This window comes from Urocitellus parryii, chromosome 2, assembly GCF_045843805.1.
Source record: "Urocitellus parryii isolate mUroPar1 chromosome 2, mUroPar1.hap1, whole genome shotgun sequence".
In the NCBI taxonomy this organism is placed as follows: Eukaryota; Metazoa; Chordata; class Mammalia; order Rodentia; family Sciuridae; genus Urocitellus; species Urocitellus parryii.
The window spans coordinates 188,825,993-188,852,825 of record NC_135532.1 but is presented as its reverse complement, the minus strand read 5'-3'; the positions used below and the strand labels follow the sequence as shown (position 1 = coordinate 188,852,825).

The following is a 26,833-nucleotide window of genomic DNA, read 5'->3' as shown; positions in this document are numbered from 1 at the left end:
TAAGGGGCATGGGTAGTCAGCTGAAATAAAGGAAATAAAGTCATAGGTGTATAGGTAAATGGGTAGGTACATGAAAAGCCAAGCTGTTCCATCCAGCACCAGTGTATGTGTCTTTAACTAGATGAACTCAGGAGGCCAGCTGCAGCAGACCTGCTCATTTCACCTTCCAAATCAAAACAAGACTAACAAGCTCATGCTTGAGATATCTACTATGCATAAGTTCTGCCAGTGATGAGGAGCTTATAAGCAAGATCTCTACTCCCTCTGTACAACATGATGCATGCACCCTGCATGCCCAGCATCTGCATAGCTATAAAGGCCTGAACTGCCCTGATAACATGCATCAGGATTTCTTGTAGCTTCTTCACAACTAGAGCCTCACACCCCTCAGGATAAAGGTGAGAGGGATTGGCCAGGCTGTCATTGCATCTAATAGCAGACTCTCTGGAGCAATTAACAGGGATAGTCTAGTTTTAGGTTTGTTTGAACCAACCTGTATTCTCTCAGTCTGAGTAGTTACGAATTCCACAATAGCACAGCTGTCTCTGTACATAATCAATAGCCGTGCTAGCAGCATCAGGATTTGATTTCATTGTAGGTTTTATAAACTTTCTGCATCAACGTCATTTTCCACCTCTGCTTTGTAAGCGTATTTGAAAATCATTACAATAACTTCCATGACAAAAACCAAGAGCAGGATGAGACAACAATGGTAAGTCCACAGAGATTTTCCAGATTGTGGCACAGAAGGCAATTAGCACAATGATGAAAAACAGGGCTCCTACCTCTGTGATCACTACAACAGGTATGAGATTGTACATATCTTCAAAGAAGTGTTCATAGTCATCATAAGTGATGAAGATATAGGCTCCCACATAGCATAAAATGCCTGCTCTTTCCCCAGAAGATAGGGTTGAGAAAGACTAGCAAGGTCTTGGAGGAGGCAATGCTGCACTGGGCCAATGTGGCTGCTCAGGGAGGCCCTGCTGATTGAGCAGAACAGCACTTACTGAGCCTTATGGCAATCCTAGTGGCTTCTCCAGGCTAGGAACTGCTTGACCTGCTTCCTGCAGACTCCTTCCTATTTTTATTTAATTGAGACATAACTATACTGGATTGTAGTCTTTGGAGAACATGATATTGAGTTAGGAATTCTTTTCCTGTCCTTCCTTTGTTGGACTCTGACACCAGACCATATCTGTAATCAGACATGCATCCTTCTTTGACATTTGCCTTCTTTTTTTTGTCCTACATGGATTGTTATTACTTCCTAGATTTAAAGTCATTCTTGGTTTTTTTTTTAAAAAAAGGAACCTATAGATTGAATTTTATATTAAAAATTACCCCTCTCATAACGAGTCATATAATAAACAGAGGGAGATAACCACATTTTCAGTTTTACTAAGGTTCAGACTTAGAATCAGAAAGGATGTTGAGTTTATCTAATAGCAGATCAACAAGTGTTTGCTTGCATAAGAAAATGGCATAATAATAAAAATATTTTAAGTTTTTGTGCTCAGAAAAAATTAGACTCAGTGAGAATGTGAATACATAACTTCAGAAGTCCAAAGTGACTTACATACAAATACTATTATCAATTCAGAACACATTGTACCTAAGTAAGTATGAAATTTTGGCTTTTGTTCACACACAAAAAATATTGATAGTGGATTGACTGGTTTTATTAAGAATCAGACACTCTTCTTTTATTATAATATAAAATCAACTTTTAGTGAAACATAAACAATTAAATTATGAAATGGAGCCCCACAAGAAAGGATGAAGAAAAAGAAACTTTCAAAATGATTGTCACATTTATTCTGTGGCTTTAGAAGAACTATATTCCCATATAAAAACTAATAATAATCTGCCATTGTATAGACTGGCACTATTTAACATGCCTTATAGTCTTTATTATATTAGATTTGAATTTTCCTTGCTTAAGTTTGATGCCATATATTTCATAAATTTTAGGAAAAATAAATAAATAGCTTATTTTCATTGCACTTTGAAAATTTAGATAGCAGAGTGCTTTCCAAAGTTCTTCTACATAAATGAATGTGGGTGTTTCTAAGCTTTTGTTGATATTAACCTTTATTTATTGTTTTTTGTGTATTTCCTTGAATTACTTTAGGTGAGAACTCTAGAGACTACATTCTCAACTTAAACATTCTAGTCACAGTTAACATTGTACTATTGCACATGAAATTTCAAAACTATATAGCCACGTAGGGTCATTTATTTCTCCTATATTACACACACACACACACACACACACACACACACACACACACACGTGTGTAATGAAACTGGGGTACATATTAGTTTTCCATGACTTTTATAATAAAGTACTGCAAATTTTGTAAATTAAAGCAATGCTAATTTACCTTTGAATTTTGATCATCAGAAGTATGAAATGGTTTTCCCTGGGCTAAAAACAAGGTCACAGTCCTTTCTGGAGTCCTCTAAGAGAGAATTCATTGTTTTGCATTTTCATCTTCTAGAAGCTACACTCATTCTCTTTGACTCATGCCCACTTCAACCTTCAAAACCAGCCAATAGCTGTTCTAGTCTTTCTCATATTGCACTACCCTGAAACCTACTTTACTGCCTCCCTCTGACACATTGAAGGAGCTTTATGATTAGGTTTGGGTTCAGCACCCTTATGATCCAAGAAAAAACAAAAATTCTTTTTCATGGTCTGATGATTAGCAACCCTAATTGAATCTCTTTCCTCAATTCTCCTTTGGCATATAATTTAACATATTCAAAGATTCTAATAATTAGGACATTGACATCTTTGGAAGGTCATTATTCAGCCTACAAGGACAGCTTAAAGTGCAAACTACCTTCCTTGCAATGTTGGCAGCCCAAATCTTAGCTCCTTTTAGCATCAGACAGACATAAAGGGGTTTTACCCACACGTGTTGTTCAGACCAATCAAAGAATTGTTCAGGGTTTATGTGAAGAATTCAGCACTCCTGCTCACAGGTTCTCCCACTTCTAAGATCTCACTTGACTTTATCCTCTAAGTATAGTTGACCCAAACTCTGTGCTCACTTTCTTCAAGCTAGTAAAATTGTGCATTTGCTATTGAGATTATAGCTGCCCCACCTTTCAGTTCAGTTGATGAGCCACGACATATGGGAAATTCACCTAGTGTAATTGCTTCTACTGAGTGTCATTTTCTTTCCAGTATCTGCTTTTGAACATTCTAGTGCTTTCAGGTATGTTTTCATTTTTGTCTCTGGAAATTAAACACAGTTGTTATCTAGACAAGTTTGGCCTGAGCTATTTAGCCCAACCAGAATCCTTGATAATCATTTTTAAATTTGTCAATGACCTTATTTACTTGCTTCAACATGTTAAAATTTCATTAGAACAATGTTTCCTTCTTACCTTACATCACCGCTTTAACACTCTATTTTGCATCACAGTAAATCTATCTCTCAATACCTGATGAATTTCTCCTGCTACTAGATGTTTTTAGGAAAATATTTTCATTGAAGTTCTACATATATAGTGAAATATTCACAAATCAAAAGAATATCATTTGAATAATTTTTCTCAAAATAAAAAGATCTTGGTAGACAGCACCCAGATCAGGAAATAGAATGTTATCAGTACTACAGACAATCACCTATGCCACCTTCCAATAACTGTAAACCCACTTCCCTAAAGCTAATAATTATCTTGATTTCTATCACTATCATTTCTATTAATGGATTTTGATGTGGCACTTCCATACAAGTATATATTGTGCACTGGTCATGTCTATTCTGCCTTCTGTCTTTTCTCACCCTCCTTTCTCTGCTCTCTTCCTCCAAGACTTCACAGTCCCTAATAGTTTCTCTGCTACTTTTGGGTCCTTTTATTATTATTATTCTTTTAGTTTCCACACATGAAAGAAATGTTTTCTCATCTTTCTGTGTTTGATTTATTTCACTCAACATTAATTCCTCCAGTTCCATCCCCAAACCTCACATTTGGATTTGATTTCATGGCTTCTGTTTTCTCATGCCTAAATCATTAGATAAAGGTTTGCATTTAAACAGTGATTTTACTGCACAAATGGCACAGGTCTAAGTAAATGTAGATTGTTTAGTTATGGTTTGTGATCTGGTTGGTCTCAAAAGTTCCATTAGCTGTTTGATTAAGTGTTTTTCTTCCCTGGTGTTTCTTCTATCACTGCTAATGTTTTGCTCTTTCTCCCCTCCTACAATGTTAATTAGCCATATTAATTCATCAAATAAATTATGAATAATTTCTGACATTTTCTTTAGTAGATGATTTTGTTGCCATGGTGCTTTTAGCTTGGAAATTTCTGACATATTTTGGATTTCCTTATATTTCCTAGTCTTTTAATTTTTTCTAAATAATTAAATGAACATTTACATTTTTAATAAATGTTAATAAGATTAAATTTTTAAAATTCATTAAAAATTATAAAGAACTAATCAAACTAATTAGATAATTTTTGTCTTATTGAAATTTGGCTAGACATGTGATTTTTCTTTACATATAGTAGTGACTCTTATTAAAGATAATTCTCAGAGAAAGAAACATCTGCCCAGCAGCCTGCAGCAGGGCCCGGAGAGCCAGGCCAACTGATTCGCGTGGCCTGCCCTGCGGCTACAGAAGGCGTGGCGCCTCAGTGAAGCCATTAATTGGCAAGCAGGGAGGTTAGGGAAGGCCATTAGGTGGAATCCCACCAGCCAAGCCCACACGGACCCTTGGGCCGAGCACGGGTTCTCAGAAGGGGAAGGAAGCGGTACAGTCCCATCCCCCACAGCGGACACCCCGCCGAGGCAGTCAGCGGCCAGCATCCGGGAAAGCTGAAGGATACACCGCCACTCTCCTTCAGAGTGCGACATCAAAACAGGTCGGTGTCATTCAGCTCACCCCCCAGACAGCGGGAATTCGCATAAAATCTCTCCTAGGCTTGCCGGGAGAGGGAGTATCAAGCTGAGCCTCCATACAGGCCAGGGGGAAACCAGAGACACCTGACCTCCAACCCCTCCTCCCAGTAGCAGCCAAAAGGAAACCTGGCTAGCCAGCGCTGGGGGAGGGGCAAGCAGAAAAAATCAAAGTGATAGAGTGCCAGGGATCCCAGCAGCCTGCAGCAGGGCCCGGAGAGCCAGGCCAACTGATTCGCGTGGCCTGCCCTGCGGCTACAGAAGGCGTGGCGCCTCAGTGAAGCCATTAATTGGCAAGCAGGGAGGTTAGGGAAGGCCATTAGGTGGAATCCCACCAGCCAAGCCCACACGGACCCTTGGGCCGAGCACGGGTTCTCAGAAGGGGAAGGAAGCGGTACAGTCCCATCCCCCACAGCGGACACCCCGCCGAGGCAGTCAGCGGCCAGCATCCGGGAAAGCTGAAGGATACACCGCCACTCTCCTTCAGAGTGCGACATCAAAACAGGTCGGTGTCATTCAGCTCACCCCCCAGACAGCGGGAATTCGCATAAAATCTCTCCTAGGCTTGCCGGGAGAGGGAGTATCAAGCTGAGCCTCCATACAGGCCAGGGGGAAACCAGAGACACCTGACCTCCAACCCCTCCTCCCAGTAGCAGCCAAAAGGAAACCTGGCTAGCCAGCGCTGGGGGAGGGGCAAGCAGAAAAAATCAAAGTGATAGAGTGCCAGGGATCCCAGCAGCCTGCAGCAGGGCCCGGAGAGCCAGGCCAACTGATTCGCGTGGCCTGCCCTGCGGCTACAGAAGGCGTGGCGCCTCAGTGAAGCCATTAATTGGCAAGCAGGGAGGTTAGGGAAGGCCATTAGGTGGAATCCCACCAGCCAAGCCCACACGGACCCTTGGGCCGAGCACGGGTTCTCAGAAGGGGAAGGAAGCGGTACAGTCCCATCCCCCACAGCGGACACCCCGCCGAGGCAGTCAGCGGCCAGCATCCGGGAAAGCTGAAGGATACACCGCCACTCTCCTTCAGAGTGCGACATCAAAACAGGTCGGTGTCATTCAGCTCACCCCCCAGACAGCGGGAATTCGCATAAAATCTCTCCTAGGCTTGCCGGGAGAGGGAGTATCAAGCTGAGCCTCCATACAGGCCAGGGGGAAACCAGAGACACCTGACCTCCAACCCCTCCTCCCAGTAGCAGCCAAAAGGAAACCTGGCTAGCCAGCGCTGGGGGAGGGGCAAGCAGAAAAAATCAAAGTGATAGAGTGCCAGGGATCCCAGCAGCCTGCAGCAGGGCCCGGAGAGCCAGGCCAACTGATTCGCGTGGCCTGCCCTGCGGCTACAGAAGGCGTGGCGCCTCAGTGAAGCCATTAATTGGCAAGCAGGGAGGTTAGGGAAGGCCATTAGGTGGAATCCCACCAGCCAAGCCCACACGGACCCTTGGGCCGAGCACGGGTTCTCAGAAGGGGAAGGAAGCGGTACAGTCCCATCCCCCACAGCGGACACCCCGCCGAGGCAGTCAGCGGCCAGCATCCGGGAAAGCTGAAGGATACACCGCCACTCTCCTTCAGAGTGCGACATCAAAACAGGTCGGTGTCATTCAGCTCACCCCCCAGACAGCGGGAATTCGCATAAAATCTCTCCTAGGCTTGCCGGGAGAGGGAGTATCAAGCTGAGCCTCCATACAGGCCAGGGGGAAACCAGAGACACCTGACCTCCAACCCCTCCTCCCAGTAGCAGCCAAAAGGAAACCTGGCTAGCCAGCGCTGGGGGAGGGGCAAGCAGAAAAAATCAAAGTGATAGAGTGCCAGGGATCCCAGCAGCCTGCAGCAGGGCCCGGAGAGCCAGGCCAACTGATTCGCGTGGCCTGCCCTGCAGCTACAGAAGGCGTGGCGCCTCAGTGAAGCCATTAATTGGCAAGCAGGGAGGTTAGGGAAGGCCATTAGGTGGAATCCCACCAGCCAAGCCCACACGGACCCTTGGGCCGAGCACGGGTTCTCAGAAGGGGAAGGAAGCGGTACAGTCCCATCCCCCACAGCGGACACCCCGCCGAGGCAGTCAGCGGCCAGCATCCGGGAAAGCTGAAGGATACACCGCCACTCTCCTTCAGAGTGCAACATCAAAACAGCGGACACTCCATCCAGGCAGTCAGTGGACACCATCCGGGAAAGCTGAAGAATACACCACCACTCTCCAACAGCTTGCAACATCAAAACAGCCAGCAGCAGGACCCCGGAGATCCAGGCCAACTGATTCGCGCGGCCTGCCCCGCAGCTACAGAAGGCGTGGCGCCTCAGAGAAGCCATTAATTAGCAAGCAGGGAGGTTAGGGACTGCCATTAGGTGGAATCCCGCCAGCCAAGCCCACCGCCCACGCCCGGAACAGGCCCAGCGATCTGCCAGCATTGTAGTCACGACACCCCAATTGGAATAGGGACAGAGCAGAGCCGCCTTCCACTCCCGGAACAGGCCCAGAGAGCCGCCAGCGTGGTAGACACGTCACCCCAATTGGAGTAGGGGCACAGCCGCTGCCCGCACCTGCAAGGGAGACTTTTCAAGTATACAAGAGCAACATAAATAAATAGGGGGTAAATTTCAAAACACAACAGTTGCACCAAGCAGAAAGAAACGCGAGCAGTATGAAAAGACAAGGAAAGAAAGGTCCACAAGCAATGCAGGTCAACTCAACTTTAGAAGAGGTAATAGCTGCAACAGATGGAATATCAGATAAAGAGTTCAGGATATATATGCTTCAGATGATCTGGAGTCTCAAGGAAGACATGAGACAGCAAAATCAGACAATGAAAGATCACATTGACAAACAAATCCAGGAAGTAAAAGATCAATTTCACAGGGAGATAGAGGTAATAAAAAACAAACAAATTGAAATTCTAGAAATGCAGGAAACAATAAACCAACTTAAAAACTCAATTGAGAATACTACCAGCAGAGTAGATCACTTAGAAGAGAGAACATCAGACAATGAAGACAAAGTATTTCAACTGGAAAAGAACATAGACAGCTCAGCAAGTCTGCTAAGAAACCATGAGCAGAACATCCAAGAATTATGGGACAATATCAAAAGACCAAATTTAAGAGTCATTGGGATACAGGAAGGCACAGAGCTCCATTCCAAAGGAATAAACAGTCTATTCAGTGAAATAATACGAGAAAACTTCCCAGAATTGAAGATTGAGACAGAATCCCAAATCCTAGAAGCCTACAGGACGCCGAATGTGCAAAATCATAAGAGATCCACACCTAGACACATTATAATGAAGATGTCCAACATACAGAATAAGGAGAGAATTTTAAAAGCTGCAAGAGAAAGAAAGCAGATTACATTTAGGGGTAAACCAATCAGGATAACAGCTGATCTCTCAACACAGACTCTGAAAGCTAGAAGATCCTGGAATAACATATTTCAAACACTGAAAGACAATGGGCTCCAACCAAGAATCGTGTATCCGGCGAAATTAAGCTTCAGGTTAGAAGATGAAATTAAAACCTTCCACAATAAACAAAAGTTAAAAGAATTCGCAGCTAGAAAACCATCTCTTCAAAAAATCCTTGGCAAAACATTACAGGAAGAGGAAATGGAAAACAACATTGAAAACCAACAATGGGAGGTAGGACAGTAAAGGGGGGAAAGTAGTCAAAGAGGATAACAAATCAGGTTTAGTAACATCAATAAACAAATATGGATAGAAGAACAAACCATATCTCAATAATAACCCTAAATGTTAATGGCTTAAACTCACCAATTAAGAGACATAGGCTAGTAGAATGGATCAAAAAACAAGACCCAACAATATGCTGTCTACAGGAGACGCATTTGATAGGAAAAGATATACATAGACTGAAGGTGAAAGGTTGGGAAAAATCATATCACTCATATGGACCGCGGAAACAAGCAGGAGTGTCCATACTCATATCTAATAAAATAGATTTCAAGCCAAAGCTAATCAAAAGGGATATAGAAGGACACTTCATACTGCTCAAGGGAACCATACACCAACAAGACATAACAATCATAAATATATATGCCCCAAATAATGGTGCAGCTGTATTCATCAAGCAAACTCTTCTCAAGTTCAAGAGTCTAATAGACCAACATACAATAATCATGGGAGACTTCAACACACCTCTCTCACCACTGGACAGATCTTCCAAACAAAAGTTAAATAAGGAAACTATAGAACTCAATAACACAATTAACAACCTAGACTTAATTGACATATACAGACTATACCACCCAACATCAAGTAGCTACACTTTTTTCTCAGCAGCACATGGAACCTTCTCAAAAATAGACCATATACTATGTCACAGGGCAACTCTTAGACAATACAAAGGGGTAGAGATAATACCATGCATCTTATCTGATCATAATGGAATGAAACTGAAAATCAATGATAAAAGAAGAAAGGAAAAAGCAAGCATCACCTGGAGAATGAACAATAGGTTGCTGAGTGATCAATGGGTTTTAGAAGACATCAAGGAGGAAATTAAAAAATTCCTAGAGTTAAATGAAAACACAGACACAACATATCGGAATCTATGGGACACATTGAAAGCAGTTCTAAGAGGAAAATTCATTGCTTGGAGTTCATTCCTCAAAAAAAGAAAAAACCAACAAATAAATGATCTCATACTTCATCTCAAAATCCTAGAAAAAGAAGAGCAAAACAACAGCAAAAGAAGTAGAAGGCAAGAAATAATTAAAATCAGAGCTGAAATTAATGAAATTGAAACAAAAGAAACAATTGAAAAAATTGACAAAACTAAAAGCTGGTTCTTTGAAAAAATAAATAAAATTGACAGACCCTTAGCCATGCTAACGAAGAGAAGAAGAGAGAGAACCCAAATTACTAGCATACGGGATGAAAAAGACAATATCACAACAGACACTTCAGAAATACAGAAGATAATCAGAAATTACTTTGAATCCTTATACTCCAATAAAATAGAAGATAGTGAAGGCATAGATAAATTCCTTGAGTCCTATGATCTGCCCAGATTGAGCCAGGAGGATATAGACAACCTAAACAGACCAATAACAATAGAGGAAATAGAAGAAACCATCAAAAGACTACCAACTAAGAAAAGCCCAGGACCGGATGGGTATACATCAGAGTTTTACAAAACCTTTAAAGAGGAACTAACACCAATACTTTTCAAGCTATTTCAGGAAATAGAAAAAGAGGGAGAACTTCCAAATTCATTCTACGAGGCCAACATCACCCTGATTCCGAAACCAGACAAAGACACATCAAAGAAGGAAAACTACAGACCAATATCTCTAATGAACCTTGACGCAAAAATCCTCAATAAAATTCTGGCGAATCGGATTCAAATACATATCAAAAAAATTATACATCATGATCAAGTAGGATTCATCCCTGGGATGCAAGGCTGGTTTAATATACGGAAATCAATAAATGTTATTCACCACATCAATAGACTTAAAAATAAGAACCATATGATCATCTCAATAGATGCAGAAAAAGCATTTGACAAAGTACAGCATCCCTTTATGTTCAAAACGCTAGAAAAATTAGGGATAACAGGATCATACCTCAACATTGTAAAAGCAATATATGATAAGCCACAGGCCAGCATCATTCTGAATGGAGAAAAATTGAAGGCATTCCCTCTAAGATCTGGTACAAGACAGGGATGCCCTCTCTCACCACTTCTGTTCAACATAGTCCTCGAAACACTGGCCAGAGCAATTAGACAGTCAAAAGAAATTAAAGGCATAAAAATAGGAAAAGAAGAACTTAAATTATCACTATTTGCAGATGATATGATTCTATACCTAGCAGACCCAAAAGGGTCTACAAAGAAGCTATTAGAGCTAATAAATGAATTCAGCAAAGTGGCAGGATATAAGATCAACACGCATAAATCAAAGGCGTTCCTGTATATGAGCGACAAATCCTCTGAAACGGAAATGAGGACAACTACTCCATTCACAATATCCCCCCAAAAAATAAAATACTTGGGAATCAACCTAACAAAAGAGGTGAAAGATTTATACAATGAAAATTACAGAACCCTAAAGAAAGACATAGAAGAAGACCTTAGAAGATGGAAAAACATACCCTGCTCATGGATAGGCAGAACTAACATCATCAAAATGGCGATATTACCAAAAGTTCTCTATAAGTTCAATGCAATGCCAATCAAAATCCCAACAGCATATCTTGTAGAAATAGATAAAAGAATCATGAAATTCATATGGAATAATAAAAGACCCAGAATAGCAAAAACAATACTAAGCAGGAAGTGTGAATCAGGCGGTATAGCGATACCAGACTTCAAACTATACTACAGAGCAATAGTAACAAAAACAGCATGGTACTGGTACCAAAACAGGCGGGTGGACCAATGGTACAGAATAGAGGACACAGCAACCAATCCACAAAACTACAACTATCTTATTTTTGATAAAGGGGCTAAAAGCATGCAATGGAGGAAGGATAGCATCTTCAACAAATGGTGCTGGGAAAACTGGAAATCCATTTGCACCAAAATGAATCTGAATCCCTATCTCTCGCCGTGCACAAAAGTTAACTCAAAATGGATCAAGGAGCTTGATATTAAATCTGAGACATGGCATCTGATAGAAGAAAAAGTTGGTTATGATCTACAGGCTGTGGGATCGGGCTCCAAATTCCTCAATAGGACACCCATAGCGCTAGAGTTAACAAATAGAATCAACAAATGGGACTTACTCAAACTAAAAAGTTTTTTCTCAGCAAAAGAAACAATAAGAGAGATAAATAGGGAGCCTACATCCTGGGAACAAATCTTTACTCCACACACCTCAGATAGAGCCCTAATAACCAGAATATACAAAGAACTCAAAAAATTAGACAATAAGATAACAAATAACCCAATCAATAAATGGGCCAAGGACCTGAACAGACACTTCTCAGAGGAGGACATACAATCAATCAACAAGTACATGAAAAAATGCTCACCATCGCTAGCAGTCAGAGAAATGCAAATTAAAACTACCCTAAGATACCATCTCACTCCAGTAAGACTGGCAGCCTTTAGGAAGTCAAACAACAATAAGTGCTGGAGAGGATGCGGGGAAAAGGGCACTCTTGTTCATTGCTGGTGGGACTGCAAATTGGTGCAGCCAATTTGGAAAGCAGTATGGAGATTTCTCGGAAAGCTGGGAATGGAACCACCATTTGACCCAGCTATTCCCCTTCTCGGTCTATTCCCTAAAGCCCTAACAAGAGCATGCTACAGGGACACTGCTACATCGATGTTCATAGCAGCTCAATTCACGATAGCAAGACTGTGGAACCAGCCTAGATGCCCTTCAATAGATGAATGGATAAAAAAAATGTGGCATTTATACACTATGGAGTATTACTCTGCATTAAAAAATGACAAAATTATAGAATTTGGAGGGAAATGGATGGCATTAGAGCAGATTATGCTAAGTGAAGCTAGTCAATCTTTAAAAAACAAATACCAAATGACTCCTTTGATATAAGGGGTGTAAACAAGGACAGGGTAGGGACGAAGAGCTTGAGAAGAATATTTACAGTAAACAGGGATGAGAGGTGGGAGGGAAAGGGAGTGAGAAGGGAAATTGCATGGAAATGGAAGGCGATCCTCAGGGTTATACAAAATGTCATATAAGAGGTAAGGAGGGGTAAGTCAAGAGATTACAAATGGAAGACATGATTTACAGTAGAAGGGGTAGAGAGAGAAAAGGGGAGGGGAGGGGAGGGGAGGGGAGGGGGGATAGTAGACAATAGGACAGACAGCAGAATACATCAGACACTAGAAAGGCAATATGTCAATCAATGGAAGGGTAACTGATGTGATACAGCAATTTGTATACGGGGTAAAAGCGGGAGTTCATAATCCACTTGAATCAAACCGTGTAATATGATGTATTAAGAACTATGTAATGTTATGAACGACCAATAAAAAAAAAAAAAAAAAAAAAAAAAAGAAACATCTGACTAACTAGAATATTCTTAGGTAGACAGAGATGTGCAGTAAAAATCTTGGTACCAGGCTATCTTAAAATTTTTTTGTCCTTATTGGCATTCCATATCTCTGATTATATTCTGTTTCCTTAGGTGAAAGTTTACTTATCTAAATTATTATAAAGTAGTTAAGATTTTTGAATGTTTCAGAAAAAAAATAAATCATATAATTTTGCTAAGGACTAAATAACATGAAGCTCTAAAATATTACCAAAGATTTAGAAAAAAGACTCTGCTACTAAGCCTGTGTCTATAAAATGTACAAAAGAAAAAAGATGTTATTTTAATCAGCATTTTCTATTCTACATAGTGAAGAATTCAATTAAATGCTTCTAAATTATACTATTTTTCATGAAGTTAGCTTTATTGCACTGATCAGTCATCTGAAATCATATAGTCTAAAATATCACTTACCCTAAATAAATGTTAATATTTTCTGGGCAATATCAATAAGTCCTACTCTTATTATCACAAGTACTCTTTTAGAGGTTTTATAAGACTAGAACTTTTAGATAATTTATCTAAGTCCTAGTCTGAGTATCAGAAATATTTTTTATACCATATGATAGGTGAATTCCTTAACAAATTGCCTCTAAAGAAATAGAATCAATAAGACAGATATATAGATGATGTTAATAGATAGGTAGATAGATGGATAGAATTTATTATAAGGTACTATTTCAAGCCATTGTAAAGACTAAGAAGTCCAAAGATCTCCAGGATAAGTCACCGTCCAGGGTGAGTCAGCAAACTACAAATCCAGGAAAACTGTTCAAATTTGAAGTCTGGCAGAATTGAGACACAGAAAGAGCCAGAATTTCAGTTTAAGTCTCAGTTCAATAGCAATCAGTCAGAAGGAATTCTCTTCATCAGCCTTTTGGGTCTATTCGGGCTTTTAACTAATTGAGTGAACCAATCCAGATCAGAGAGGACCATCATTTTTTACTCAGCCTAATGAGTTAAATGTTAATTGCATCCAAAAGTAACCTCACAGAAATATGTAGAAGAGTGTTTGTCCAAACATCTGGGCATGGTGTGGCCCAGTGAGGTTAACACATAATTTAAGCATCATAGGTGAGAATGAAAATTTCATATTCTAATTCCTATAGCACTTGATAAAATCAGTGCTAAAAGTGAATACAATTCTTCATCTTCTAACCTATCATAAGTAAATGAATAATAAAGATATTTTTAAGTGTCTTCAGTGATTCTACATATAAAAAGCAATGAAACTATGTTTACATTGAAACATTTTATTCTTAAAGGAAAAGGAATTGAATCTTTGCTGAGCACCTTCTATGTGACAAGTTTGTACATTAGTTCATAATTGAAATGCATCTTTGAGTTTCCTATAATTATTTTAATAATTTAAAAAAATCTGTATTCCTAGTAAGTATATATAAGATTCCTTGTCAAAATTTTCCTGACAAGTTATCAAAAAATATTCAAGAAACATTCTTGGAGTGCTCCAGCTTTTGTGCAAATAAATCAAACTACTAGAGTAATGGCAGCAAGATGGTGAAACAGGAAGCCTCAGAATTCATTCCCCTGATAAAACACTAACTTAATACCAATATATTATACAAAAAGTCAATGGGAACTCTAGAAACCAGTTAAGAAGTTGTCATGCCCTAGGCAAGCACCAAGCCCAAAACAACCATATTGAAACAGGGAAAACTCAATGAGCTAAAAGAGAACACAAATTTTTAAAACTAAGCAAAATCAGAAAAATGACAAATACACAAAATGAGAATATCAGCAGAGATAGAAACTATTTTTAAAAATGGAAATTCTGGAACTGAAAAATAATGTAACTGAATTTAAAAATTCACTGGAGATGTTTAATAGCTGAATTGATCAAGGAGAGGGAAGAATGAATGAATTCATCAAAGACATCATTTGAGCCAGGCGCAATGGCACATGCCTGTAATCCCAGAACTTCTGGAGGCTGAGACAGTAGGATCAAGAATTCAAAGCCAGCCTCAGCAAAAAGCGAGGCACAAAACAACTCAGTGAGACCCTGTCTCTAAACAAAATACAAAAAAATAGGGCTGGGGATGTGGTTCAGTGGTCAAGTGACCCTGAGTTCAATTCATGATACCCTCCCCTCAAAAAAGACATATTATTTGATATCATCAAGCAAGTGAATCAAAAAGAAAAAAAAAAGAATGAGGAAAACTAAAGAAGCCTAAGGAATTTGTGGGACATCTCAAGCAGGAAAATATAGGTATTACAGAAATTCCAACAGAACAGAAAGAGAGAGGGGCATAGAGATCATTCAAAAAATAAATGAAAATATCTGAAATATGAAGAAGAAAGTGGAAATGCAGATTCAATATGCTTAATGGATTCCATATAGATGCCATTCTATAGGAGGAACACAAGTCTATGCCTGAACACATTATAATTGAACAGTCACCAGGCAAAGAGAGAATCTTGAAAGCAGTCAAAAGGTTAGGGGTAGGAGAAACAAAAGATAAAAGAAATAAATCAATTCATCATGTACAAGGTAGTATACATGAATATCAAAAGATATTTCAACAGAAACCTTATAAGCCGAATGGAAGCACCCAAGTATATGAAGCACCCAAATATATGAAGTATATCTTGTATTGGAAGGAGAAATAGACAATAGCACAATAATAGTAGAAGATTTTGTTGTAGGGACAAATGAGGTAAGGCATCGAAGATAGCAGGAAACAGTTTTATTTGGCTGCAGCCAGGTTCAGAGGGCACAGCTTTTACTATAATTAATTAATCCCCTGAACCCCGAGTTCAGAGAGTTTCAGAGTTTTATACCCAGCATATAAGGGGAGGGGCTCAGAAGTTCACAGTCTGCAGAAGTTCATATAAAAGCAGGTCTTTTTTCGCTGTTTTGGGCAAGTTAACCCTTCAAGGACAACACCTGAGAAGGGGAGAGCTTCTTCTCCCCTCTTTTTCCTCCCCCTGCCAACTGTTACCATGGAGCCAAATTGGTAACTTATTTTTAAAATGTAGCCATCTCTATGAAGCCCAGATCAAGACCAGAGGCCTTGTTTGCACATTTCTACAAACTACTATACTGGATATGTTTGTGAAAAACTGGTCAGGGGGTGTCCAGCACCTGCAGTGCTGGTATCTTCTCAGCCAGTGGCCAAGTAAAACAGGGCAACACGAAAATAGGAAGTTTATCTACATTGAACTCTTTTGCAGAGACTCTTTTTGCTGACAGTCCTAAAATCAGTCATGGTGAAGATTTCTGGAGAAGCCCAGTTAAGACCTTTCTGTGGAGAAAGGGGGTGCCACTTCAATTTCAGTGCTCCACTTTCAATAATAAATGGAACAACTAGAGAAATGATTAATAGAGAAATAGGGGACTTGAAGAATATTGTGATCTAGTAAAACTAATAAACATATACAGAACATTCTAACCAATGGCAGAAAAATAAACATTCTTCTCAATGGCACACAGAACATTCTCTAAAATAGGTTATGTGTTAAGTCACAAAGTAAGTTTCAAGTTTTAACAATTTTGGGGGGGGGAGGATTTGCAGGGCCTCACATATGTTAAGCAAGTTGCTTACCACTGAACCACATCCCAAGCCCAATTCTTTTTTTTTAAGAGCTTAATGGTTATACAAGGTAATTGAGTTCATTCCAATAAACTCATACTTGCATGAAAAAAAATTTCAATTCTCAGCCCAAGTCCTAACAAATTTTACAAGACTGGAATTGTGCTAATTATCTTTTCTGACCACAGTTAAGTGAAACTAGAAATTGAAAAGAAAAGGAAAATTAGAAAATTTGCAAAGATGTGGGAATTTAATAACATACACTGAACAACCCTATGGGCCAAAAGAAAAAACTCACAATGCAAATCAGGAAATATCCAGAGATCAATGAAATAGAAAATACAATATATCAAAACTTGCACATAAAGCAAAATCAACACACAAACAAAGCAATGTATAATGGTAAACATCTATATTAAAAAAATTATCTAATAATCAACAAAGTTCACAACAAAAGTAACAAGAAGAAACAAAGCCCAAAGTTAACTGAAGAAAGAAAATAACATATATGAAGGTAGAAATGAACAAAATTAAGAATATAATAAAATGAAAGCAATCAATAGAAATTCATTTTTAAGAAGATCAATAAAATTGATAAATCCATAAGTAGTCTAAGAAAAAAATAATAAAATTAGAATGAAGAGCAAGTGAGGAAATGCAAAAGGGTATGAAGAAACTTTGGGGAGAGACAGAAAATTCCATGTCTTTATTATGGTAAGGTTTTTTGATACATTTAACTATTAAAATGCATCAAACTGTATACTTTAAACAGATGGCATTCATTATATATAGATGACATTCAATAAATTGATTTAAAAAGGAAGATACACTTTTCACCAAGATTAATCAACTCTTCAAAAGATAACAATAAAAATACAACACAATGTGAAAAATAAGTTGCAGTGAAAAAAAAACAATTTTCCTTTATAAATAGTGGGTATTGGAAACCTGGTATGATCAAATGCTGTTTTATAAGTAAATTAACTGGGTTACTCAATACACAAGAATAAACTCTATCAAAAAATATTTCTACAACTTTTTCATTGGTATCCAAAACTAAAATTTGCAACAAGTCTCAAATGGCTCAGCTACATACAAAGTGTGTGTGTGTGTGTGTGTGTGTGTGTGTGTGTGTGTGTATGCATACATTGCAGAGGACTACTACATATGGAGGGCCAGAAAGACTGAGAGACAGAGTCAAAAATAGAAAGCAAATGTAGCAAAAATAGATAAGCTTATATGGGTTTTTGTTTTACTATTCCTCCAATTTCCCTTTAGTTTTAAAATTTTCAGAAGTAAACTTTTGAGGTAAACCTTAATCAATAACTTACCAAATTTAATCAGTTTCCCACTGAAACCATAATGTGTAAGGGAAGGTTATACTGTGATAAGGGTACATATTTTATAAGGCATTAAAGTAGAAGTATGAAATGTAGCAAGAATGGGGGAAAAATAACGCTGTGAAATAAGGAATATGGACTTAAAGGATTATCAGCAAATACCTTGTGATCTCTAAATTTTCAAAACAGGAAATCTGATTATTAAATGATTTTAAACTATAATATTAAATAGTGACTATAAGCTTCGGCTCCACTGTCTCTTCCTTCTTATCCCTTACTAACTTCCTTGAAACTCAGTGTCCATTATATAAAATGGAAAGAATAAAAGTACTTATACTTTAGGATTTTTGTAAAGATTAAATAAGATAACGAGCTTAAAAAGTATTTAGCACAATACTTAGTACAAAATAAGCATTCAAGAAATGTTGGCATCTTTGATTACTATTATTTTAGAAAGAACATAAGGATGTATATTCATAAAATCATGACTAATTTTATACTACAAAAAAATCAGATTTTCCATCTTACCACCTGCCATTTCCCAATTATAATGAAAGACTCTTTCACTTTTAGATTTTAGGTTGTTCAAAAAAGACTTTGAGATTTCTAAAATACAAAAGATCTAATCTTATCAATGTAAGCCTAGAGAACAGCTCCCCCCACTCACACTCCAAATTAGGATAAGTTTTTAAACTAAGAAGATTTGGAGGTTTAAAAAAAAATCTCATATATCAAGATTAGAAACACTATAAGGAAAATGCTAGGCAGTTGAAATGTTCTTTGAAAACAAGGTTGTGCTGTTGATAATTCAGACTATAGAAAATTTGATTTTCATCTGTTTTGCTCAAGTGAGCCATGTTTGACAATCTGACATTTACCATTTGATTATTTAATGACTGGAAATATATTGTGCTCAGTAATTGCCGACCTGCTGACAAGAGAAAATGAAACAAATGATGTAACATTATTGACTTAGATATGGTAGCCTTTGAGTTTAAATCACTGGTCTTGTAGGACACCTCTGTTGAAAATTTAATTTAGATTTTAGTGAAGTAATGAACATATCTTAAAATATCATAAAAACACTTTATAAAGATTTTCTGGTACCAAATTGTCAAAACACAACAATAACAAAAATGATCTTATGATTTAATAGGAAGTTTAGGCCTCTGTACTATGTATTTGTACATCCAGATTTGTACCTTATATTTATCTACATAATATGATGTTATCATTGAGACTACCAATTCAGGGTGCTTCTTTTAAAGAGTTTTGGCATCCAAGTCAGTAATCCAAAATTTTCATTTCATTGATGGTTTGCTCTTTGCAGCATCTGAAGGAAGTAAAAGTAATTCAAGATGATACTCAGTATTAACACACATAAAATTTACTACTTTTAGAATATATGCATTTATAATTAACCTTAAAACATAAGTGTTGGAAGAACATTTGAGAGAACATAAATTATTTACAACTTTGCAGGTTTTATAAAACTTTCATATCTGTTATAGATCATTATAACAATCCTTTTGAGGATCATAAGATTACCTTTGTTATAGGTGTGTTTTCACAAGTTTGTAGAAGGAAAATATAAAGTATTTCTATGTTGTTTTAAAATATGTCTATTAGTTCATTGAAATGCAAATCATAATTTCAACAGAGAATTTCTAGAGTATTAAAGTGTTATTTTAAACGTTACTTACAACAACTTCTCTTTCCTTACAGTTATCCATTTAAAATTATAAGTGCAAAATATGTCATTTAATCATTTTATCCTAAAATCAAAATTCTAATATTTATCAAACAAAACTTAAAGATTCAAATTGAAAAAAATCACAAGTTTAGCATCAATCTCATTTCTTAAACACTTAAAACAATCTATCCAACACAACGGATTCTCTAATGTCAAATTCAACATTTACAAATTTAGTAAATAAAAACCACACACAGGGCTGGGGATGTGGCTCAAGCGGTAGCACGCTCGCCTGGCATGGGTGCAACCCGGGTTCGATCCTCAGCACCACATACCAACAAAGATGTTGTGTCCGCCGAGAACTAAAAAATAAATATTAAAAAATTCTCTCTCTCTCTCTCTCTCTCTCTCTCTCTCTCTCTCTCTCTCTCTCTCCTCTCTCACTCTCTCTTTAAAAAAAAAAAACACACACACAAGTTATCATGAGGATTGTACAACCATTATGGTATAAATGTCGGGTGTTCCCCAAAGGCTCATGTGTGAGACAATGCAAGAAGGTTTAGAGGTGAGTTATTGAGTTATGAGATCCTTAATCTAATTAGTGAATTAATCCTCTGATAGATTAACTGAGTGGTAACTGAAGACAAATAGGATGTGGCTGGAGGAGATAGGTCATTGGGGGCATGACTTTGAGACATATATTTTTATCTGGTGAGTGAAGTCTCTCCTACACTTTCTGGTTCCATGTCCTGACCTACTTTCCTCCTCTCTACCCTTCCATAATGATGTTCTGCCTCATCTCAGGACCAGAGGAATGAAGTTGACCATGTATAGACTGAGACCTCTGAATCCTTGAGCCCCAAAATAAATGTTTCCTCCTCTAAAATTGTTCTTGTCAGGTCTTTTGGTCACAGCAGTGGAAAAGCTGACTAAAACAACAACTTATTCCTAAACTTACTGTATGTGTGTTATATACCTGACTTCTGTATTTTTTCTATGCTAATATATTAACATTTTATTATTGCAAATGGCTTGGGGAGTCATTTTCTCACAGGAAGTGGAGTGCCATCTCAGGCCAGATTCAGGATTCATGAGTAAAGAGATTAGCATATGAGAATTCGAGTTCATCTGTCAGGATTATTTAGCCAGAACCTTTTTTAAATGAGCCATTTCTTATAATAATGAAACTCTGCAAAAGCCTTCCATGACTTTTATTTGCCTGAATAGAATTGAGATTCAGTGTCCCCATGCACACTGCAAATAATCTACTTATTACCTTATTTGGTTTCTGAAACCTCTTTATGTTTTACTTTCTTATCTTGACAGACATCATTTTAGGTCATTTGACTGACACATCATTGTTTCTCAATGTTTCATCCACTTATTTCATTTTCATGAAGGAATACCCACAAAATTAGCTGTTCTATTCTTCAATTATTCATTCTGCAATGTGTGTCAAATTCTTTGTTCTATTCATTAAGTTCATTAAGACATAATTATTTCAGGAATACTGAAGTAATAATCCTGTTATCAACTATACTTTTATCATTATTTATAATTAATCTCTTTAACTACTGTACAATTCCAGGAAGCAGTAGAATCACAGACCACTTAAGTAAAGTTCAACTTCTTGTTAAGTTGCCAGTTCAACATGTATTTTCACTATCCCACTCAATATCTTTTATTTCCTGGATCTTGTAGGAACCTAATGGGAAAGAATCACTCTAACTCACATGAGTGCATTAGCCCCATCTTTTTTTTTCTTTTTTAGTTGTCAATGGATCTTTATTTTATTTATGTATATGCGGTGCTGAGAACAAACCCAGTGCCTCACACATGCTAGGCAAGCGCTCTACCACTGAGCCACAACTCCAGCCCTTAGCCCCATCTTTTGACAACAGCATCATTTTCTCTTACCAGAGATCATCAAAAGCTCTGTGACTTCAGTTCTGATGATTGATAATCGGAGATGAATTGTCTCACTTATACAATTTTATTTAATTAAATAATAAGCCAAAGAGCAAGCATCGGAGAAATGATGTTATGATATATTAAAGGCATTGATTTGAAAAAAAAGGTGGTGAAAAATATAAAATAAAATACACTGCAAAATAGCCAGTTTAATTCTGTTATTGGCATTTTACCTCGAAGATTTAAATGACTGACTCCCTTTCATTTAGCATTTCTATTCCCAATGATTAATACAATGTTTCATTTTAATAGCTAGAACCATTGTAATGTTTGCTTACTTCATGATTACATTAAAGACAGCAAGACATAGTTGAAAAAACTTGAGCTACAAAGTCAGAGAAACCTAAGTTCAAATTGCAGAAAATTTTAATTAACTTTTTTAACCTTCGGTTTCTTTCTTTTTTTTTTTCACTATTTGTTCTAATTCGTTATACATGATAGCAGAATGTATTTCTACTCATTGTACACAAATGTAACACAACTTTTTATTTCTCTGATTGTACATGAGTGCAGAATCACATCATTCGTGCGATCATACATGTATACAGGATAATAATGTCCATCTCATTCCACCATTGGTTTCTTACCTTTAACAAGAAGATAAAATCTAGCTTGAAGTAAGACCTCCATAAAGCTACCTAGTACAGTTACTGTTCTTCAAATGTCAGTATTGTTTTTTATGACCTTGCTTTTTGGCTTAAATTTGCTTTGGTTTTAATTATAAACAAAATGTTCTTTATTTAAGTGCAACATTTTTAAATAAATCAAATTAATCATATTGTTGCATACTCTTAGCTTTATCATGCTTTCATGTACACTGTGATGAAGAACACTTTGTATGATCTGGGTCTTTGGGGCACAATTGCAAATATTTTTGTGATGTAGCTGATATCACAATTGTTTGATAAAGAACAATTTGCTTAACAACATCTTGTCAGGACCATTTTTAACAAAAGGATTTTTATGAATAATTGACCAAATTTCTAAAAGTAGAATGATCACTAACTTGTTAAAAATGTGTGTGTGCACACTTTTTATAGTACACAGAGTTATTAAAATACACAGAGTTACAGAGCATTGGCTTCAGTACCTCCCATAGAAACCAATATCCTAAGATGTTCAATTCCCTCATAACCTATGCAAACCTCTCATATACCTTAAAACATCTCAAGGATATTTATAGTAAACAATGCAATATAAATTCTATATAAATGCTTGTCACACTGCATTTGTTTGGGGAATAATGACAAAAATATCTATACATATTCAGTACAGAGGCAGTATTGCTTTCCTAATGTTTTCCATTCACAGTCAGTTGAATCCACAGAAAAAGAACTCACAGATATGGAGGGCTGACTGCCTACGTATAGCTGAAGAAGTCTCTTTCAACTTATAGATTTCACTAGAGAAAATATGAAATCAAAATATGGCACAACTCTGTTTAGATGTCAAACCAGTGATTAAACCCAGATCTCTTGAATCCAGTTTGACTATTACATTATAATGATGTGGAATGTATATGCATTAAGCCTTGCAACCTTGATGTTTTTCTCATACATAGTTTCCTCAACCAGAATCGTGCTGAACAATACTTAATTAGTCAAATTTATAACTCCACTTATTAAATCTGAATTTTCTCTTTTTGGTATCCATTTACTCAAGTACAGAATTCAATTATAATTTGGATTTGTATTTATTTGATTTAACTATCTTTTCAATAAAATTATGAAACAAAGACACAAATGCAAAGTGATAATAGACTGAGCTGAAAAAGTCATTTTACTTTCTTATTTTTATTATTATTTTTTTATGTCTCAGGAGATATTTTTCTGCTATGAGAAGTGAATAATGTTTTGGCAACATTTGGCCCAGGTATTCTGGCACCAGCTCTGCACTACAGTGACCAGCTACATCAGTCTGGTCATTGATTCATCTTGTCATATCTTGTTCAATCTTCCTTGCAGACTGTTCCCATAGCTCATCTGAGTGGACCAGAGGATGACAAAACTCAGGCCCAACTAATGAAATCAGATTTTCTCTTCTCTGTATTTGAATTTAGAATACAAAATTGTATTGGAATGTATTTGACCTGGAAGGTGATGAGTCTCAAGGGCTAGAACAGTACTATTTTTATACATGTTTAAAAAAAAGACAGTAGAGGGTAGAGGGTATTTTTATACATGTTAAAAAAGAGAGAGAGAGAGAGAGAGAGTAGTAAGCCAATGTGCAAGGCAGAAACCGAATCTAGAGACAATACTGTTTGGGGAGGGATGTGAGAAGCTGGCTCCTGTCCTGTATGTACCTGTTCCTCAGTTGCTTATTCCTAAAACCCTCCAACTAGAATTTTTTCTGTGCATGTCAGGAAATTGCTTTGACCTTCCTAATGTGTGTCTTTCATTATTCCAATTTGTTCTCTTTTATGTTTAATCTTATATGTTCACATGCACTTTTGGTTTTTGAAATTAAATGATTTCTGGAACAGACAGTATCTTGTTATATCACCTTGGAAAAGTTATTATCCTCTATCACCCCTAATTCTCTAAACTGCCTCAATGAAAAAACCTATTTGTAGATATTTTAGAGCAATTTATGTAAATAAGTAGATTATTATATACTTTTGTATATGTCATATACAGTGTAATTTATACTCTATATAGTATAATTTTTAAAATAAATATTGTGTTAATAAAAAAAACTGCTTGGGGTGTTGGGGATGTGGCTCAGGTAGCATGCTCACCTGGCATGCGTGAGACACTGGGTTCGATCCTCAGCACCACATAAAAATAAAATAAAGATGTTATGTCCACCAAAACCTAAAAAAATATTTAAAAATTCTCTCTCTCTCTCTCTCTCTCTCTCTCTCTCTCTCTCTCTCTAAAAAAAAAAAAAAAAAAACCTGCTTGGCATACAAAGTGTAGTTCAGATACCAGCAGCATAAACATCAACTGGAGTTTAGTAGAAACAGGAAAACTTAAGACCACCCCAGACCTACTATATATATATATATATTAGTCTTATATATTACATGCACTTTTGGTTTTTGAAATTAAATTACTTCTGGAATAGACAGTATCTTGTTATATCAGCTTGGAAAAGGTATTATCCTCTATCACCCTTAATTCTCTATACTGCCTCAATGAAAAACCTATTTGTAGTTATATTAGAGCAATTTTATGTAAATATATCTTCACATGATTTATATTCACCTAAAGCTTTAAATTATGGGTAATTTTCAAACATTGTGTGAATGATTCTGTGTTTGTGTGATATATATGTGACCATACTATATGATAACCGAAAAACTTGCCAAGAACTCACTCTATACTGATTTACTCTAACTAATTATTGACTATTAGTCTGACAATTAGTTAAAAACAAATAGAATTCTTTTTATTTTTAATTTTTTTTCTAATTAGTAGAATGCATTTTGACACATCATACATAAATGTAGTATAACTTCTCATTCTTCTAGTTGTACATGATGTAGAATTACATGGGTCCTGTATTTATATGTGCACATAGGGTAATAATGTTCAATTCATTCTAGTACCATTCCTACCCTGATGCCCCTTCCCTTCCCTTCACTTCTCTCTGTCTAGTCCAAACTACCCCTATTCTTCCCCTAACTTTATTGTGAATTAGCATCTGCATATCAGAGAAAACATTTGGCTTTTGGTTCTTTGGGATTGGCTTATTTTGCCTAGCATAATATTCTCTAATTCCATCCATTTACCAGAAAATGGCATAATTTTATTCTTCTTTAAGGCTGAGTAATATTTCATTGTGTATATATACCACAGCTTCTTTATCCATCCATCTGTTGAAGGGCACCTAGTTTGGTTCCACAGTCTAGCTATTGTGAATTGAGCTGCTATAAACATTGATGTGGTTGTGTCATTGTAGTATGCTGATTTAAAGTCCTTTGGGTATAAACCTAGGATGACTGAGTCAAATGGTGGTTCCATTCCAAGTTTTCTTAGATATAGCCATACTGTTTTCCATAGTGGTTACACCAATTTGTAGTTCCACCAGCACAGTACAAGTGTACTGTCTTCTCTACATCCTCGCCCACATTTATTGTTGCTTGTATTCTTGATGATTGCCATTCTGAATGGAGTGAGATGGAATCTCAGTATATTTGGAAATAAATCTAACAAAAGAAGTGAAAGAACTCTACAATGAAAACTACAGAACACTAAAGAAAGAAATTTAAGAAGACCTTAAAAGATGAAAGATCTCCCATGCTTTTGGATAGGCAGATACCAAATAAATTAACATTGTCAAAATGGCCATACTACCAAAAGTGTTACACAGATTTAATGCAATTCCTATTAAAATCCCAATGACATTCTTCATAGAACTAGAACTAGAAAAAGCAATCATGAAATTCATTTGGAAAAATACTCTTATTTTCCAAATAAGAATAACCAAAGCAATCCTTTAGCAAGAAAAGTAAAGCAGGAGGTATCACAATATCAGACCTTAAATTATACTACAGAGCCATATAACAAAAACAAAATGACTTTGGCACCAAAGCAGATTTACAGACCAAAGGTATAGAAGAGAAGACACAGAGACAAACCCACACAAATACAGTTATATTAGAAAAAGGTGCCAAAAACATGCATTGGAGAAAAGATAGCCTCTTCAGCAAAAAGTGCTGGGAAAACTGGAAATCCATATATAACAAAAAGACATTAAACCCCTATCTGTCACCTTGCACAAAAATCAACTCGAAGTGGATCAAAGACTTTGCACTAGAAGGAGACCCTGTGCCTAACAGAAGACCAAAATCTCCAACATGCCAGCTTAGGAAGTGACTTCCTTTATAAGACTCCTAAAGCGCAGGAAGTAAAATCAGAATCAATAAAAAGGATGGATTCAAACTAAAAAGCTTTTTCACAGTAAAGGAAACAATCAATAACATGAAGAGAGAGCCTACAGAAGGGGAAAAAAATTTTACCACGCGCACCTCGGATACGGCATTAATCTCCAGGACGTATAAAGAACTCAAAACACTTAACACCAAAAAAAAATAATAATAATAACCAAATCAGTAAATGGGCAAAGGAACTGAGCAGACACTTCACAGAAGAAGAAATACAATCGATCAGAAAAAATATGAAAAAAAGTTCAACATCTCGAGCAATTAGAGAAATGCAAATCAAGAGCAAACAGAATTCTGATAAGAGAATTGCAAAACTTTTTGAAGTGGGATTTTTTTAAAACTTGACTGCATTGATACATAATTTGATTAACATCTACTTATATCAAATATTTTTTTGCAGCCTGGCTATTTTCTAATTACTATAAGCTCATGACTACAATTATATTTTCTGAATAAC

The 26,833-nt window shown here is 37.0% G+C and overlaps 1 pseudogene; it reads right to left on the bottom strand.

Moving 5' to 3' along the window:
- Positions 1-209: 209 nt before the first annotated feature.
- The window catches only part of LOC113186521 (tetraspanin-3 pseudogene), a 47,047-nt pseudogene continuing 20,423 nt past the window's right edge, over positions 210-26,833 (bottom strand).